General features: G+C 45.8%; 2 long non-coding RNA genes across 3 annotated transcripts in view; one reads left to right on the top strand and one right to left on the bottom strand.

The window, feature by feature from the left end:
* The window catches only part of LOC135391085 (uncharacterized), a 139,449-nt gene that overhangs the window by 23,925 nt on the left and 96,278 nt on the right, over positions 1-19,246 (bottom strand). The window contains exon 4 of one of the 2 annotated variants that reach the window (XR_010421857.1): positions 10,389-10,562. This is a non-coding gene — a long non-coding RNA (uncharacterized LOC135391085). Of the gene's footprint in view, positions 1-10,020; positions 10,563-19,246 lie in introns of those variants that run through there. The other variant, XR_010421856.1, reaches the window with a different exon arrangement.
* LOC135391084 (uncharacterized) overlaps positions 1-19,246 on the top strand; it is a 117,516-nt gene that overhangs the window by 85,921 nt on the left and 12,349 nt on the right. The gene's annotated exons all lie outside the window — the stretch shown is intronic.

Here is a 19,246-nt window from a genome sequence, read left to right as displayed (position 1 = left end):
ACAGAGGTCGGAGCATTATTAGCAGAACAAAAAGAAAAAAACACCCTCATAGTGGAAATGACGTCTTCCTCCAGAGACAATCCCGAGGTGCCAAAATACCAAAAGACTTCGGGAAGTGCAAACCAAATATGCAAACTACTTCAGGACGCGCTGCGTTGAAGGGACTACGAAATATAATGAAGGGAAGTGCCTCAGGACGAGATCCGCCGATATTTCGAACAGAGACTGTTCTTCTTCTTCTTTTTTTTTTTTTCGTTTTACCCGTCTTTGAAACATAACGTTTGCTAAAAATCGGTACTTCCTGTCCAGCAAAGTGTACATATAGAAATTTTCCCCACAAAACTGCGCAGTTTCTCAACGACGCGAGGTCGAAATCACCCACCGAACCTTTCCCCTGCGTTCCTCCCTCCTCTCACGTTCCCCTCATCGCTTCCTGACTACTAAACGCGTGTTCCTCGAGCCTCCTTACCTCCTTACGTTGGATTTCCACACTGCTCGCACAAAGGAGCGTCGGCCAATCATGGGCGCAGCATTCGTACGGGGCAGGCTGACGTCGCCGGTGACGTAATTGGGCACAGCGGTGACATAATCCAGTTTCTCTACACGACACTACTGCCGCAGCTCGCAGTGGCGGGTCGACAGTTGTATCAGTTTCCTACAATTTCGGTGCTTACATCCGGATTCACAGATGTGACTGACGTGATACACACAGATTGAAGCACAGATGTGACACACAGATTGAAGCCGCATCTTGACTTTTGCAAATCTGCGCAGAGACCTGTCTGGTTAGGATGTTGTTTATTACTCATGTAGATACTACATGTCTTCGACCTGTCTTCGCTCAAACGATTTGCCAGTTTCATGAACCCTCCGGCTGGTTTACTTCGTCGGGTTGCAGCCCGCTAGCCTTAACTGCGTCTGGGAGCGAGATTTTCATAAAATTTTGCACTTAGGACTTGCTCTGCAGTATGAAAACACACCATTTCTTAGCGCCAGGACTCATAATACGCGTTACATCTGTTGTCTGGCACCGACACTTGTGCAAAGGCCCTGTAAACAAATTGATGACGCATCAGCTCATGTAAAGCAAAGGTAAGGCAACATTCTGAGTGCCATGTGGCTTCCCGAAGCTGCCGTACTGGAGCGCTGCCCAAGTCGGGTTCAAGGTAGCCCATGCGCTGACTTGAAATTTTCACCACACGTGTCAAGTCGAGCTCGCTGCGTAAGAACGCTTCAAGTCGAGGAGGGTCTCTAAAGTGCACTGACACTCTTCCAAAGCAACTGCAAGTCCAGTAGAGATCAAATCGCATCTATGAATTCGGTGGTTAGTGTAAGTTTGACCACCACATTAGCATCCCATTTATATGTGTGTGTGTGTGTGTTTTCTAGCGTGAAAACCGTTCACTTGCCGAACGTTCGGCTTTTATGTTGAGGAACATCCCTTCCGTCAAACAAAAACGAGAAAGAATCGTTTCATAGCCCCCCTTAAGGTGGCAACACATAAATGCACCCTGTCAATTCCATACAGCGTGCTCTGTCAGCACGCCCGAATTCAAAACTTCACGCACACCTTCGTACGCATCCGCAAACGTACCCTGTGCACTTAAGGGGTGCGAACTGGGGGGTGTACCTGGAAATACCTTCATTGTTGATGAACCGGCAGACAGTCTCTCACGACCATAAATATTTCAACGCTCCCGCGGCCGCTCCCAGCTAGCATTCTCGCACGCGCCAGTTGCGAGCGAGGAGGATTCTTAATCTCGCCGGTGCGTTTCTTCGCAGTTGCAGTAGATATCTGTAGGAGGAGTCCGTGATAGCAGAAAACCATTCAGGTAGTAGCCGCGAAAGGGCCCAACGTTTTTCCGTCGAGCAATACATGCTCGAGGAATTCGTAATGTGAGACTATGGACAACGTGCTATGCATTATGTACGCCCTGTGGGATGGCTTCGAATTCCTTGTCGAGTGTCGTACGCGCGGTACGGGAGACGTATATATATAGCACTTCCGCCGCAATTTTTGTATATCGAATTATTTCCTGGCGAACGCGGCGATTTCTCTAGCGTGCAGAGAAAGCTTTCGCAAATGCATACTGCGTTTGTTATTCTGCGTGGACCATCATCGTCTAAGTATTACTCCTAAAAGAGGACAATGCAATCAGACAACAGTCCAAATGTGGGCGTAGTGCACTTCCTCCTGGAGAGAGTCATGGACCTGTCTTCAGGAAAGACTGTAATGCTGCCTTTTAAGCGTCGCCATCTTAAGAGACTTCAACTACATATTGGTCATCATCAGGTACGTCGTGTACGAGATCACCGCTTTCTCGGCATTACTCTCGACCGGAGTTCAGCATGGGTAGTGGAGGTGCGCTATCTAAAAGCAAGAGCTGAGAGTCGTCTAAATGTTCTTCGTTACTTAAGCGGTTCCCGGTGGGGCAAGTCTCCTCGGGCAATGCTCAGCGTTCACCGCTCTCTTATAAGTCAGATGGTTCCTCATCGCATTCCCCTGCTTCACAACCTTCCTGTTACCACAGAGAAAGTGTACCACAGAGTCCATCCTAGGAAAGGGCGTTAAATTCTGTCTTGGCCTTCCTCGAACGACGTCAAACGCCTTAGACATGGCAGAAGCACGGGAACCACCTGTATCAGCTCTCAGGATGCAAGAAGCGTTTAATCACTACGTGCGGCTGGCAACGCGCCACCATCGCCATCCTCAGCTTCGAACCATTATGAGTCGTCACCACTTTTCCTTTACCCGAGCTATCCAGACACAACGTGGTCTTACTCCCAAGCACAAGCCACATGCGTTACCGCTGATCCCAACGTGGGTTCTAAAGGCCTCCTGACGTAAGAATTAATGTGCCCGGACTTCCGGTAAAGAAGGATATACCAACGCATGTTCTTCGCCAGTTCAGTCTTGAGTTACTAAACAGCATACCGCAGGCAGAACACAAATCTTCACGGACGCATCTACGACACAATCCGGCTCCTCGTGTGCGTTTGTTATCCCGGAGGCGAATATCGAAAGAGCGGTGCGGCTGTCTCACGTCACCTCTGCTTCGGCCGCTGAACTTCATGGAATCCTCTTGGCACTAAGTTTCATCAACCCGCGATCTTCAGTTGCTCGCTGGATCATCTATAGCGGCTCAAAATGTGTGTTACAGACTCTAGCTTCCATGTTCACTACGGGATCTCTGGCATCAGCAGCACAATATATCTCGCACACATACCATGCGGCCGTTTAAAAGGTCAGGAAGTCCAAATGCGGTGGATCCCTAGTCACTGTGGCATTGCAGGCAACGAGGCTGTGGACGCTGCTGCACGCCGGGCTCTTTAACTCAGGCGCGTCCAAATGATGCCCGTTCATTTCACCAAGGGTGACGCGGGGCGAATGCTGAACGAGCTCAAGCAACAAAGGTGCAGCTCCTCCTGGCTAACAGGATCTGCTCGGGATTCGCTTCTGTGCTAGGTCGATCCAGAGTTACGCTTTCGGGTAGCGCCTTCCTTCACGCGACAAACCAGGAGAGTCCTACATAGGCTACGGCTCAATGTACCGTACAGCGCACGTCTCCTCTTCAAACTTGGAAAGCGAGACTCTCCGAACTGTAGTGAGTGTGGCGTTGTAGAGGACGTAGAACACATCCTTCTCAGGTGTCAGAAATACGTTGATGCTCGAAGGGTATTAGAGACGAGCCTCTCTCGTGTGGACTCCTGAGCCTTCGACATCTTCAAGGTGCTGAGGGCACTTGACGATTTTCTACACACGGGCTTATACACACGGGCAACCGGGCTAATAGACATTCTATGACTCGCTGAATGTGTGCCGTGTTTCCGACAGCGATTCCGACGGTTTACATTCACTTGGTCGAAACTTTTGAACTGCATGGTGAACTCCATCATCATCTCTGTTCTTCTCTGGTCATCATCTCTTTGTTTTTCTCATCATCTCATCATCCGGTTGTACTTTGTGTGTAAGCGTACTGGGGTAGCCAGTTCGACTTCGTCGAAACTTACATACCCATTTCTTTTTCTTTTCTTTTTTTTATCGCATCACCATCACCACCAAATGTGTCAGCACCTTCTGTGTATTTGTTTGTGTATATTATCCCCGTTCAGTCGCTGTGAAGATTTTCGATAAATCTGGTTCCAGACGCTACCTACACAGTAAGAAAAGAAAAAAGAGCAATTTTTGTCCCTTCGAGGACTCCACGCATTGCCACAGCCGTTCATACCTTTCACAGCTAAATGCATGAAAATTTATGCGAAGTTTTGGGGACTACTTGCAGCGGTGAGGGAGTAAATTTCAGTGTCAGGGGACTAAAATGTGAACTAATTACAATCTAAGGGTTTAGATTTTGATCCCCCTTGTTCGTGTATCTCAAAAGTGTCCCACAGTGAGCATGGATACAAAGACACTGCCAACATTGGCATGTGAGCCTTGGCTTGGCTTCTCATAGCATCGTCATCTATTTGCTGCTGCTCTTGCTGGTATGGCTAGCGTTAGCATGACACAACAGACAACCTCGATGTAAATAGTTGAGATTTTTGTAACGTAAGATTTCTGCCTAGATTTGAATTTGAAGAGCCTGACTAATCCTCCCGCCCCTAAAAGATGATGCGCTCCTGCATTACGTATTCTTTGCGAATATAAAAAAAAAAGGGAAATGTATCATACTGCACATTGATTGATATATAGAGCATTGAAAAAGGACAAATAAGTGAGTTAACAAAAAGACGCAAGCAGTTGGCATGAACAAGGCAGACACAAAGGAACAAGGCAGAAACAGCTCCTGTGATGTCTGTGAAAGAAGGTATCCACCCGACCCTTAGTGCAGGCAGAAAGCCATTTCCGAGATAGGATTGGGTTGGATTGTGAAAAAATAATAAAAAAGAGAAGGGTGGTTATGCAGAAAGTCCTGTCTTTTCCCTTCCTGTTTTTTTCCTGAAAGTCCTGTTTTTTTGTTTTTGCTGCTTCGGTGCAGGAGACAGCCTACAGTTCCGTTTCACCTTCTTTTTCGAAAATCACCAGCAGCTGTAAAGACAACACGGTGCTGTCAGACAGCTTGGATCTCGAGCGTGTGAAAAGAGAAGTAATAAAGCAATTACGAATAACGTCCTGTATGCTTACTCTCTCTCTCTCACACAAAGGAGGCGTTCTATAGCATATACTACATAATTTCATTTCGCGAAACCTATTCCAGCTTTTCGTCCTCGAACTCCAGATAATGTTCTCAGTCAACAATCCCGTCCTTCAATGGATTAAACTGTGAGGTGCAACTCGACGGATTCCGAAAGGAAGCCTTTTGCTCTGAAAGAAGGGAAGTTAAATTAAATATGGAGCCTACCGTTGCTATTGTCGGCACACACACGGAGCTCGCGAGTTCGCTCCCTGTGCTGCGCGTTTAATATAAGAACGGTTTTCTCCCTTGTGTAAATAAGAATTTTGCACGGATTGAAGGGAAAGCGTTGGTTCGTTTAAGTTTGGATGTTATCTTGGCTCGTTTTAAGGGTTGCTCTCCTGCGGTGAAATATACGTGCTCTCAAAGTAAAAGTCTCGGATTGTCACGAACGTGTGTTTCCGTAGCGAAAGCTCATGCTCCATTTCTTGATGAACGCGCAGCATATTGCGGGGATGTACCGATGCTCTATGCAGCTGTAGCGCTCGTTCGAGTCAGGCAGGATACTAGGATGGAAATTTCAACGCCGAAAGGTAAACGAGAGGACGTGCGAGTCAGGGTTGCGGAGTGGCCACTCCGGAGTTGGAATGATTCCGGAATTATTCCAGATGTATCAGAGCCCGGAATCGAATTGGAATGGAATGGCGGAAACTGTCCTAGGAATGGGAATGGGAGTGGAATTAGGCAGTTTTTCGCAGGAATGGAATTTGAATGGAATGGCGGAAACTGTCCTAGGAATGGGAATGGGAGTGGAATTAGGCAGTTTTTCGCAGGAATGGAATTTGAATGGAATTGCGGAAACTGTCCTAGGAATGGGAATGGGAGTGGAATTAGGCAGTTTTTCGCAGGAATAGAATTTGAATGGAATGGCGGAAACTGTCCTAGGAATGGGAGTGGAATTAGGCAGTTTTTCGCAGGAATGGAATTTGAATGGAATGGCGGAAACTGTCCTAGGAATGGGAATGGGAGTGGAATTAGGCAGTTTTTCGCAGGAATGGAATTTGAATGGAATGGCGGAAACTGTCCTAGGAATGGGAATGGAATTAGGCAGTTTTTCGCAGGAATGGAATTTGAATGGAATGGCGGAAACTGTCCTAAGAATGGAATGGGAATGGAATTAGGCAGTTTTTCTCGCTGGAATGGAATTGGAATGAAATGGTCTGGGCGCCCAGGTGGCGGCTGGGCTACCCAGTGCGGTTATCCGTCCCTTTCCTCTTACTGATGGAATTAACGAAATGGAATGGGGTTGCCAAGCCATTCCAGGATGGGACCTCTTCATTCCGATGAATTGAAAAGAATGGAATTGGAATGAAATGGGTGACCCCATTCTGCGACCCTGGTGCGAATATTGGCCTCCACCATCGCTCCGACCGCCCTAAATATGCAGAAACCAAGACATCAAGTCCATGATATCAAGATCAGAGTTCGAGGTAACTCGTTACTGTAACTAAGTTCCGTTTTTTGGTAACTTGTAACTTAACTCGGTACTTTTGCGCCGTGGTAACTTTCAGAGGAACTCGTTCCTTTTTCAGGTAACTTTGCCAAAGTAACTTAAGTGAAGTTCCAAGTTACTTTTAGCTCGCTTTTCACTCACGTCCACACATTTTCTTGCTTTCTCTCCATTTCCTTCATGGCATTTTTTTGCCATAAAACGTGATATTCAATCAACGACAGTATTTTATTCAGGAAGTAAGAACCGCTGCCATTGGAATGAAGCTGAACCATTGTGCGCCCACAGGGAGTAAGATGCAAAGCGTTCGAATAGACCTCTACCAGAGAAACGTCATCATGACATTGACTGAACCCGAAACAAGTCGGAAGGAGAGGGCTGGGTTCCACGAACGGGCACTTGTTCGCTGCTTAATTCCCATTGAAAGAAAAGTAAGACCGAGCGCCGCGTCCCTTTAAGGGACCATATCTTAATCCCCTCAAGAGTGGAGGATATCCTGAGGACTTGGTGGTCTCACTCCCGATCAACCATACGGTACGCAACGATACCGAATCCCCCGTCTGCACCTTCCCAAACTTCCTTCTTTTCGTACACGACTCTAAATAAGCATCAGAAGTCAACACAAAACCGAGACCAACAAAGGCATCGAACACAAAAAATCACTTTCCCGCTATACCTTCCAACAGCAGCAAATTGAACGCTGCCAGATTGTGCAACGACAACCACTCCCCCTCCTCTCTCCCTCTTTTTTTTTCTTTTGATAAGAAAGAAAGATGTTCCTTTTTACCTCTTATCTTTAATTCGTCTTCCGAATCTTGATTCACTTACAAGGTTCTGGGACTCAAGATTCGATTCATCTGCTCCCTCCCTGTTGTTTCTGCCCGGCCCGAAACATTTGTGCTGTATTCCGAATAAAGCTGTTTCTGCTATCTTTTCGTCGTCTGTTTTCGGAATATTTGTTGAAACAAGGTTGGCTTTTGTTGCTGGGCTACCGCCTCGAGCAGGGTGCTGCTACCCTCGTACACTCTCCGAGACGGAACAATATAAATCTGTTCCGGGTTATCCCTCGTTCCTCCGCAGAAGCAGGGCGGGAGGGATGCTGTAGACGAAATGGTGTGTCTGGTCTGGCGAGAGAGATTTCTTATGGATATCTGTCTGGGTGCATAGAAGCTTTTGCGTGTTGCGGATTGTTAGGGTGAGCTTCTATAGGCTCGAAATCCAGAGAGGCGTTCAGAAAGATTCCGTTTAGCGCCGCGAAGCAGCTGTGGCTATGAGCGCGTTCAGAAAGGGTATGCACTCAATCGTGGAGATGAACATTGCGGTTGTTGCATGGAGCTGTAACTTCTGCGGAAACGGCTTTGCCGCTTGGATAGGTATATTCTCTTCTTTTGGTGTACGAGTTCTAAAGAGTACCGGAAGATAGTACAAGAAGAACTGCGCTATGTAGTCCCCCCACACGTGCCTTTGACGTATTACCAAATAAATAAATTATGTCGTGGCAGGTCGTATAATTATTCGTTCTACCTCTGATGAGGCGTTACGGTTTAAAACCTGTCACTTGCATGCTTTGTGCAGGGCGAGATCAGGGCGTTGTTCTTTCGGCGGCGTCTTCGTTTCGGCCCGTTTTAAGAAACACCAATGTAACTTGTCGGCGAATGCATCTGTCGTCTAGATATCTAAAGCTAGCAGAGACATCTGTGAGCTGTGTATGTCTGCCAGCTGAGGAGCTGCAGTGCAACTCTTCGGACGCTGTGTCCTTGGCTGCGGCAAACTGCTAGGATACCGGCTACCAGCCAGGAAAGCGCTTTTGGAAAGCTCCATTGATTGACTGATTAATCGTGGTTTATCTGACTGTACCTTTTCCGTGAACTTTTAAGTTTATATAAACTACGACGTGTGAAGGACTGTTGTCAACAAAATAACTGCTGTCCAGATCTTAGAGAACCCCCATAGATTTCGCGAATACTGAAAATTCACGCTGGAAGGTTAGGAACTGCAGCTTCGCGTTTATGTCGGGGAGAAATAGCAGCCGCTTAGCATAATGGCAGTACATGAGCATAGAGGGCGCTGGTTTCAGAAAAAAAAATGGTGTAGACGATTGAAGGGTGTATCGTCCGTTCATTGTGGTTTGTTCAGAAAACCAGTACGGTGTGATCGACTTAATCGATGGTTGTATTCGCGTAATTGGCATTTTATTAGACAGGGAAGCTTTACATATCTATGGATCGATCCAAATCAAATCAAAACAAATCCTCAGAGGATTTGTTTTGTTTTGTAAAATGTATCTCTAACGCTCTTGATAAGTAGATAGCGCTCAACGATCTACTGGTCTTGGAACTGGAATAAAAGAAAAACGCTAAGGTTGAGTTGTAAAAGAATTGATGGATGTTGATTGATTGATTTGTAAACGAAAAAAAAAAGAGATATTAGGTGTATAGCTTCGATGAACACCCGGAAACCCATCTATGAAACCGAAAATACCACTATGTTCGGCATCGGCCGACAATGTACCCGGCAAATTTGTTTGTTTTTTTTTTTTCGTCCGAAAAGTGCTTAGATATTACATAAACGAATTTGAAAGATCAGCGCTTCTTCAGCGACCGCAGAAGCTCCGGCAGTGTGACGTCACTCACTAACCAGAGGAGTGACAGCGGGGCGCTGAGAGGAAGAAAGGCGCCATCGAGACGTCCCGTAACTCTATGAGACGGCCGTGGCATTCCTTTTCTGAAAGTCGCGCCCTCATTGGTTCTTAGGGAGTGACGTCTTCTCGTTTTTCCAGAGAGGGTATTCCGCCGTACTCTCCACATCCGGCGTCTACTCTTGCCATGTATTCCATCGAATAACAGTCAAAAACTAAGCCACTCTTTCGCGTAGTATTTTCAATATTGTCAGTAGTCCACGAGGAATAAGATGACGAATCGACTGGAACGGATGGGACCGTCCCTTGAAAGAAGAGGCTATCCAGTGCCGTATCTGCTGGCCTCGTTCACAGCACGACAACCTCACAATGGCGGCCGACCTGCTTTTTTTTTCTTTTTCTTTGCAAGACTGTAGGGGGCGCTGCTCATCAGTGGAACCGCCTGCGGGGCGACCTGTCACCGAGCAGAAATTAATCTCTCAGTGCAAACACACGACGAAGAATATACGGTCTTGCTTGTTTGATGGAGTTTTAATATAATGATGGCGAGCAGACACATAGAAGCACAAGTTTGTTTAGGCCTGAGCAAACGGGCCGAGTTGAGCTGTTTGTTCCCTTGGCGACTGAAAAGAAGGTATAATCTCGTTCAGGGAAGAGTTCTGACGTGCTCGCACACAGCCCGTGGACGACGCCGGTTGGCTGAAGACATGAAAGTTTTATTAGCGTGAAAGCAATAATAATTATTAATGGCGCAAGTGGCGTGTGAGCTTGCGCACACTGTGGTATACGACGTGAAATTTAAAGCGGTTTATAAATTCTGCAGCTCGACGCTTGAGGTAAATAATGAGCCGGCTAATGTGGTGGTGCTGGGTAAAGGCGTTATCAGTTATTCGGCGCATAACAGGGAAATCACGCTTCCTCATGTCTCGTCGGAGGAAGAAGTTGCTTATTAGGCACAAAATGGTGTACGATGATACTCGAGCGTTTAAAAGGGAGAGATTTTGAATTGTGATCCGTGCCGTAATTCTATTTCTGTGTGCTCAGAAGACAACGGAAATTATTCTTAGAAGCGTACGACGCAAAAAAGATGAAACGCCGGCTTGACACAACAGGCTACAACATTTACTTGTAACGTTTCGACGCCTATGCGGGCTTCCTGATGAGGACTTTTGCGGACTTGCGGACTTTGAGGAGTTTGACTTGAGGACTTGGGGAACTTTGCGGACTTTTGAGGACTTGGGCTCATCTTTTTGCGTCATGACCTCTCCTGGCTTTTGGTCTATCTTCAACCTAGAAGCGTCTGTAGATAAAGAAGCTCGTGTCACACAGCTGTGTCATGACGTTTCTTGTACAACCCTCATCAGTATACACTTCCCCAGATTGGTTCAATCTTGGACTAATATTAGGCGTGTATTGCCAATATGGGACCAATATTGGGCCGGTATTGCCAATATTGCACCAATATTGGGCCAAGATGTTTTGCTGCTTGGCTCGTGATCATTTAGGTCGCTCTCATTGTAGGGAAGAAGATTGGCCACCTCATGAAATGGCGCTGTTGCAGTTAGGCCTTATATTGTGCTATGTAGTACTAAGTTGAGGCTTTCTGCACTACATTTATGGTGCTGCGGCCACATGGTACATAGTAGCATAAGGTGAAAAGTATTCTTGCGTAATACACACATACATTTTCTTCTTCTGTCGAATCAATTATAGTCTTGCTTATCACATGTGGTTAGTGTCAGTACGAACACAGAAAATTTAAAGACTATGGTTAGTGTACCTGGCAGCCCCTTTGGATTTTCGTTAGTGTCAGTACATTTTTTGTTTTTTTGTCCATTTAGTGCGGTACATAATTACTCAGACCATCCTAGTGGTTCATGTGCACATCAAGAACATGAACTGAATTCATACGGAACTTGAAGGCGTCACCCAAGGACCTTCGGTTTTGCCTCGAATGCTATGCTATGTTATGCTATATGCTATGCGCGTTGAGTTGTGAAAGCTATGAAGTTACACTGTCTTGAAAGTGGTTAAATTAGTTAATTCATTTAATATTGGCTGAGGCTAAATTCAATATGTCCCACAATTGAACCTCTGTATGCAATAAGGGGATAAGTCGACTTATCCTCTTTTTACTATTTTTGTTGCAATGACATCTACATACCAGTATGCACCTGCCAATGAAAACTTAGGACCTTATTGCGATTTGTTGGCCCGCTACAGCATGGTAAAAAAACGGGAAATGCGTGTGTGTCAATGGGACGGACAATCATATCAGGCCCCTTTTCTCATTTTGGGATTTTTCGACTTATCCCCATATTGCATACAGAGGTTCAATTACAAGCTGATTTGCACGTCGTGGCAATTCTGATGAAACAAATTTTCGGCATTCTATCTCTTTTCGTCCACGCAAAGAAGTCACATATACCACTGCGATATCATCTAGCATACTATTAAAGTTCCTTCGGGAAGAGAAATTTTCGCACTTGAGGAGAGGTCAACAACAGAAGCACGGAGCCATGTCATGGTCATTTTATTATAAACTGCACACGGAGTGCAAAGACGTTCCTGATATCGGGGACAACTTCAAATTTCCCGCCTCGCGGTGCTGCATTTAAAAATTCATGGAGCATTCATTCATTCGTGGAGCGCATGCGCCTCGTAGAAAAGGCTCACAACACAGACTAGACCGCTCTGAAGCTCAGTGAGATGTCATGGAAGTTGAGAACCGCCTTTTCGCAAACGCTTCCGAGAGAGAAAGAAAAAAAAAAAGACAACAGACCAGCAAGTATGTCATATATCTGCATCGTATATGCTTCACGGAACGTTGTCGTACAATGTCTATATTCATAACGAACTGTGGAATTCGAGCAGAGCAATATAGGATATGTTTTAAGCAAACTAAGTCGCAAGCAAGGAAAAAAACAAAAAAGCAACACGGCGCCGATGATCCAACATATTGCACCTCACATTCCATACATTCTCTCTTCAGAAGCTAATTTCACTTCTCACGGTCGCCTTCAGCACAAATGTCTCTTTCACATTTTTTGTTCTCTCATGTGTTACAGTCAAAAATAAAAAAAGAATAATGAAAAATAAAAATAAAAGACGCAAGTAAGAGAAATTAAGTAAATGGGTAGAACAACGATATTTGTTTTTGAGGTTTCTCACAGATTTTTTTCTTCTTCTTTTTTTTTTTTGTCCTTCTTTTACGCGAACGTGTACAGCTTCACCAACATTCTCCAATTATTATGCTCTATGAAAGAACGTGGCTCACGATATTCAAATAATGAAATTCATTTACTTCTAGCGAGCGTCTTTACCGGGAAACAATGCCATTCAAAGAGCATAATCCGCGTGAGCCTCTCCGCCAACCTGGAAACGTCATCCTCCGTCACAGCCAGCTGAAGACCCCTATATGGACAGTGACATCACGATACAGGAATTGGAGGCTGCCATCCACCTGTCCACGAAGCGGTCAGCTCCAGGGCCCGATGGGGTCTCATACAAAGCTATAGCCTCCTTGGGACCGACGTCGCGCACTTTACTTTTGAATTTGATCAACGACTCTTGGAGACGCGGCTTTGTTCCTACGTCATGGAAGACGTCGCAAGTTGTGCCAGTCCTGAAGCCTGGAAAATCACCTAGAGAGTTGACGTCATTTCGGCCCATCAGTCTTACAAGCTGCGTGTGTAAGATCATGGAAAGGATTATCCTACGCCGAATAGAGTGGTTCTTAGAGTCCCGGCGTCTGCTACCTCCCGAAATGGCAGGCTTCAGAAAGGCTCGGACCTCGATAGACTGCATCATAAACTTGGTCACTCACATTGAAGAAGCTAGATTTCGGGGTGAGCTTACAGCAGCTGTTTTCTTGGACATAAAGAGAGCATATGATACGACGAGCTACAACCGTGTCCTTTACGACCTATACAGTTTCAACGTCACTGGCAGGGCTCTTCGCTGGATTGCTGCTTTTCTTAATGGTCGGTCTGTTTTCGTGAGAACAGCAAAAGGCGACACGAGTTTGCATACATTGTCAGCAGGGGTACCACAGGGGAGCGTACTCAGTCCTTTACTTTTCAATGCTGTCATGGCTGCCCTGCCTCGTCTCTTGCCCAAAGGGGTATTTGTTAGTCTCTACGCAGATGACATCTGCATATGGTCATCGGGAAAGCAGTGGCCTGCTTTACAGCGTCGCCTTCAGACTTCACTTGATCGCGTAGTGCACTTCCTGCTGGAGAGAGGCATGGACCTGTCTTCAGAAAAGACTGTAATGCTGCCTTTTACGCGTCGCCATCTTAAAAGATTTCAGCTACAAATTGGTCATCATCAGGTACGTCGTGTACCACATCACCGCTTTCTCGGCGTTACTCTCGACCGGAGTTTGTCATGGGTAGCGGAGGTGCGCTGTCTAAAAGCAAGAGCTGAGAGTCGTCTTAATGTTCTTCGTTACTTATGCGGTTCCCGGTGGGGCACATCTCCTCGGGCAATGCTCAGCGTTCACCGATCTCTTATAAGTCAGATGGTTGCGCATCACATTCCCTTGCTACACAACCTCCCTGTTACCACAGAGAAGGTGTTAGAGTCTATCCTAGCAAAGGGCGTCAAGCTCTGTCTTGGCCTTCCTCGAGCAACGTCAAACGCTTTAGCCATGGCAGAAGCACGGGAACCACCTGTATCAGCTCTCAGGATGCAAGAAACGTTCCGCCACTACGTGCGGTTGGCAACGCGTCACCATCGCCATCCTCAGCTTCGAGCCATTATGAGTCGTCACCAGTCTTCTTTTACCCAAGCTATCCAGACACAACGTGGTCTTATTCCGAAACACAAGCCACATGCATTACCAGATATCCCAACATGGGTCTTGCAGCCTCCTGACGTAAGAACTAGTGTGCCTGGACTCCCGGGAAAGAAGGATATACTAACGCATGTTCTTCGTCAGTTCAGTCTTGAGCTACTAAACAGCTCCGCAGGCAGGATGCAGATTTTCACGGATGCCTCTACGACATCATCCGGCTCCTCGTGTGCATTTGTTATCCCGGAGGCGAATATTGAGAGGGCGGTGCGGCTGTCTCACGTCACCTCTGCAACGGCCGCTGAACTTTATGGAGTCCTCTTGGCAATAAGTTTCATCAACTCACAATCTTCAGCTGCTCGCTGGACCATCTATAGCGACTCAAAATGTGCGTTACAGACCCTAGCTACCATGTTTACTACGGGATCTCTGGCGACAGCAGCACAAGATGTCTTACACGCACACCATGCAGCAGTTTTAAAAGGTCATGACATCCAAATGCAGTGGATCCCTAGCCACTGTGGCATTGCAGGTAACGAGGCTGTGGACGCTGCTGCACGCCGGGCTCTTCAACTAAGGCGCGCCCAGGTGTTGCCCATTTATTTCACCAAGGGTGACGCGGGGCGAATGCTGAACGAGTTCAAACAACGAATGTGCAATACCTCCTGGTTAACAGGATCGGCTCGGGATTCGCTTCTGTACAAGGTCGACCCAGGGTTACGCTTTCGAGTACCACCTTCCTTTACGCGACAAACGACAACTGTCCTACATAGGCTACGGCTCAATGTACCGTACAGCGCACGTCTCCTCTTCAAAATCGGAAAGCGAGACTCTCCGAACTGTAGTGAGTGTGGCGTTGTAGAGGATGTAGAACACATCCTTCTCAGGTGTCAGAAGTACGTCGATGCTCGAAGGGCATTAGAGACAAGCCTCTCTCGTTTGGACTCCCGAGCCTTCGACATCACGAAACTATTAGGTCCTCCTTCGTCCGACAAGGCGCTAAGGGCACTTGAAGACTTTTTGCATGCAACCGGGCTTATGGACATCCTATGACACGGTGAATGTGTGATGTGTCCTGTGAGTGCCCCCGGTGATTCCGCCACTTTACTCTAACTTGGGCGCAGCTCTTGAACTTTTGACCTACATGTCGAACTCCATTATCATCTCTGTTCGTCTCTGGACATCATCCTTTTGCGTTTTCATCATCTCATCATCGGATTGAACTTTCTCTATTAAGTGTACTGGGGTAGCCAGTTTGACTTCGTCGAAACTCACATCCCCATTTTTTTCTTTATTCACATCACATCACATCCGTCATCATTCTGAAGCCTTGTCTTTGAGTATGTCTGTACTATCGACGTGACCCGCATCTCTCTTCAGAGGTCTTCACGAAGTGCAGTTTATTCAAAAATATTGTACGAGGGTGGATCAAGTATAAACGAGACTATCGTATTGCCAACTGTAGGATGGGGCAAGCGTAAACTTGCCCCCCCCCCCACCATCACGCTTCAAAATTCTCATTTTATATTTTACTTTTGAATATACTTTACTTTTATTGTTATTATTATATTTACTTTTATATTTTATAATTGTATACTTTCATTTTTTGTATTGTTGACTCTAAGATGAGCCACATTTTATTTTTTATTTGTAGTAAGAAATAAACCAAGTGTGCATTCTTATCATCATGCATTATCTCCCGATCTAGAAATGCATGTTACCCTGTGGGTCGGTAGCTTTGGTGGTGGTGGTGGTGCTGGTGAAAGGGCTCGCCGTTGTCGGCCTCACATAGGTGGGCAACGTCACGACTGACGCCCTGGGGGAATGTGCGTCCTGGGCCGACTTCTAAGGGAACTGAGCCGACATATGTCTGAAAGCGTCTGAGGAAAACCCAGGAAAAACCCTAGACAGCACAGCCGACACCGGGATTCGAACCCGGGATTTGGTATCTCCTCTTCATAAAAAAAAAAGTGGGTTGTGTCAGCAGCCAGTTGCGCACAAACTCCTCCACTGCGTCGTCGCCGCCGAATCGTTGGCCTCCCAGTGCTTGTTTGAGTGGCCGAAACAGGTGAAAGTCACAAGGGGATAAGTCAGGGCTATAGGGTTACCCGATACCCGTTTATTGTTCCTTTAATCTGTAAAACAAAACGTAGTTGGCTTAAAATGCCATTACCAAGTAAACCTCGTGACTTTAGAATCTTGTCGAATTTATTATTATTTTTAACCTACGTCACGTGTATCAGACTGTATTCTCTCAGGATATTGTTTCTCCATGTATTGCGGAAACATAATCAGTTTTGAGAAGTGTATGACGTCGTGGGGATCCAATCTGCGAAGGTCTTCTAATGTCGGTGCGGAGAGCGGAGACGCGCGCTGTTGCTAGGAGACAGGCGCAAGAGCTCTCGGTGACCTTATAATACCTACTCGGGTTCTTACGAAAATTCGTGGTAGGGGTAATGTTCCCTGACGGCATTCATATTTCGCGTACTGACGAGTCTTTGAGCCGAGGTTGATTTATAATACGAAATACAATACATCTTTTTTCTTTCCTTTTTTGTCAAATCAAAATATATCGAAATAAATTTTTAGTGGTGGTGGTGGTGGTGTGATGCTATGAGGAAGAGGAGTGAAATTTTTAGTCCGTAGTCGCACTTTACACATTACGGTAGCCTCTATAGATCCTCTTCTCCTCAACTTCTTTCAGTACCCCTTTCCCCATTCCATCTTCCACTTTTTTTCGCCATTTCTGCATGTCTTCTGCGCATATTTCTCTCGGCATACATATATATATATTATTTTCTTCTTTTTTAGCTTGCATAGGCGGCATATACGGGCAAGCCGCACGATGCTTCCGAACAGCACCCGAGCATCAATCACGCGAGAACCTGCGAGACTCGACGTGCCCGCTCTGTTCGTCCCCTTATTATTCAGGCATATCCCTATCGCTTCTTCATAACTCAGCCACCCCTCTTTTCCGAGCGACGATGGCGATGATGATGATAATATGCCTCAGGGAGAGGGGAGTGCCAAGCACATTGATTTCGAGAGGGCAGCTGAGCTGGGGACCTGCATGCATACTGCTCATACTGTGCATATTTAAAGATGCGAGAAAAACCTGCGACGCTTAAAGGTTGTTCTATTTTATTTTTTGCACGCGCTAAGGTCTTGAAAGTGAAAGGAAATGAAGAAGAGAGGTATAGTTTAAAAGCTGAGACTACCGAAAGCACCTTATGCAAGAGCTATGATCGAGTTTGGATGGAATATGAATGGGGAAAAGAGCGAAATATTGCGACACTAATATCTTCACCGTGCTTCATCTCGTTGCACAACTTGGTGTGAATTTATCCGCGAGACATGATAAATACAACTGAGAACACAACATACTTTTTGACTAAGGCAGAAAAACCGGGTAGCTGGTAATTCGTACTTAAAAATAACGCAGCAGTACCACACAGGACAGTGCAGTTGTCCTGCATGGTTCTTGGTCCCTGTCTCTGTATTGCTGCGTTATTTTTAAGTATGCACTATGTACTTTTCATTCCTACCTAATCAGTAAGAGGATCCTCACGTTGGACAATCTACTCTCCTATGTGGGCCCATGAAGATATAAATAATGCACGAACAAACAAGAATGAGGAGGAAAATATTATGTGAAATGTAATGTGAACCTTTTTTTTTTCAAACGTTTTTTGTGTTAGCGCCGCGAAGCAACTTTGGCCATGACCGGCGTAGAGACGTGGACAGATGGAAAGAGGACAGCAGGAGGAAGTAGGGAACAGGGATTTAGTATGCGTCCTAGGCCGACTTCATGGGGAACTGGGCGACATCCGTCTGGAAAGTCTGCCGGAAGACCCAGGGAAAATCCCAGACAGCGCAGCCGGTGCAGGGATTCGAACCTGCATCATCTCCCACTCTCGACATGGAAAGCGGTCAACAAAAAGGAACACCTTTGATGTTCAGCCCGCTGCTTTGATGAAGCAGTAAGGCGGGAAAGTTTAGGAAAACCATCACGGGAAAGTTCGCGAAAAATTAATAGATATATGTCATGCGACATCGCATGAAAAAACTCCAGTTATACAGGTGGATTTGACCTGGCATGTGGAAAAATGAAGCACTGTGGCTAATCATTTCTCGGTCTGAAATTATACGAATAAGGAAGAGCAAACAAGATTTCGGGAATAATTTAGAAACAAAATTCGCCGCTTACCTCATCGTGAATCGCACGTGTTCTCCTTCTACTTTAATTAGGCGACATACGCCCTTTCCTTTATGTGTGTGACATATGGCACACGATGCTGTTAAGTTGAACACCTCACACTACGAACATTTGTTTCCATATCAGTTTCAAGGGCGTTCCCGTGCGACATTACGTGCATTTTTCTGGCTCTATGTGTCCATACTGTTTCGGACACTTTCTATCGCTATGTGACAATCAGAAGTAGACATAATAAGCTACCGCGGAGTCCGAACTTTCGACAAGACGCGGATGATAGCGAACATGATACCGCCAGCTATACCTTCTACAGCATTCATCGGACTCGCTTGTAATGTGCGAAAATGCAAATTACATTAGAAAAATAAAGTAACACAATAGAGAGAAAGTAATAAAAGAAAGAGGGAAGACGTTACTCCAGTGGTCGTAGTCTGGGAAAATGTTCGTAATGATGAAATCATTGAAGCACATTGAAAGAAAAAAAAATCGCAGATTCCATAGAAAAAAAAGGAAAGAAGGAAATGGGGAAGATTGCGCGACAAACTGACGGACCGAAGAACACAAAAAAGAAAGGAATGACATCGTTGTCCGCGTTCGACAACGAGCGTGCAAGGCCAAACAATATGCGTGAAATTTTTCGAATTTTTCTTCCGTTCAATCGAATGTTTAACTTTCGCACGCATTACTGTCGTGTGAAGTAGATACTACAACAATGTTCGTTCGTACAAAGTAGTAGTAGTAGCTTGTTAACAACAACACATACAGAGTGACGTGATAAAAATCGTATTAAAAAATCTACTTGTCTGAACACTATGGAGTGAACGCTGTTTATCTCGGGGAGATTTTGCCGTGACTTCTGTGCATTTTTATCAAACCTAATTCGCGAGAAAGTGAATTTTCCCAATTGAACTCCGAAATTTGCCAAGTCAACCAAGTCAAGCTCGCGTTTTTATTTTTATTTTTTTGCAGAAACAAA

Source organism: Ornithodoros turicata, chromosome 4 (genome assembly GCF_037126465.1).
Source record: "Ornithodoros turicata isolate Travis chromosome 4, ASM3712646v1, whole genome shotgun sequence".
NCBI lineage: Eukaryota > Metazoa > Arthropoda > Arachnida > Ixodida > Argasidae > Ornithodoros > Ornithodoros turicata.
Note: the sequence above shows the minus strand (reverse complement) of the source record. Positions and strands in the feature narration are given on the sequence as shown.